The sequence below is a fragment of the Mizuhopecten yessoensis genome, unplaced genomic scaffold, assembly GCF_002113885.1.
Source record: "Mizuhopecten yessoensis strain PY_sf001 unplaced genomic scaffold, ASM211388v2 scaffold8393, whole genome shotgun sequence".
In the NCBI taxonomy this organism is placed as follows: Eukaryota; Metazoa; Mollusca; class Bivalvia; order Pectinida; family Pectinidae; genus Mizuhopecten; species Mizuhopecten yessoensis.
In genome coordinates, this window is record NW_018407525.1 from 36420 (window position 1) to 37244 (window position 825).

The window sequence follows — 825 nt, forward strand, 5'->3', positions numbered from 1 at the left end:
ATCACTTCAAAATCAAGCACTGGTTATGGCTGTCAATGATTTACTCACATGAAAGGGAAGCCTTCTTCAATCATAGCTGTCACCGTTTCCATGTTATATGGGTAATTGTAATATATGAGTTGGAAATTAAACTGTCATGAAAATCTGGATTTCAGTTTTTGCCATTAACAAAAAAAAACACTTAAAAAAAAGAAGTGTGTCTATATATATATACCACAGTAGAAGTAGTACAAATAGGATTAATTATTGTGCATTTTAACAAGAGAGATAGATAGACAACTTCCGGTTGTCAACTTCTTGGCGCTGTGAAACTCCAATATGCCACTAAACCTACCAAAAAAGTCTTTTTGTAGCCTTTGCAAGGTATGTATCTATGAATCTAGGCAGTTGTCACTGGTTTTGAACTTCAAATATTTAAGTTATTAGCTAAAATGTTTGTTAATAACATATAGTAAATGATTTAGTTGTGCGAGTCCTTTAAGGGAAATAGCCATGTGCTCAATGAACCTGACCTCTCACACATTTTCTGTGTTTCCAGACACTTTTTTTGAAAGACAGCCACTGTTATTGGGTCTTAGCGCATGTTCAGCATGTGAATACATAGATAACTAATGATAAAACTTAATAATTGGGTTAAATCTGGGCTAAATATGGCTCTGTGCTAAAGCCAGTATAGTTGGACTGACCCTAATACTCAGGTTTATAATTAGGATTGTGTTCAAATTACTGAAAAAATATAGTACTATAATGATCTGTGTACTAGCTTTAGCACCTGAATCTTCAAAGAACAGAAATACACTGTCCTGTCCTGCACAATGCCCCCCC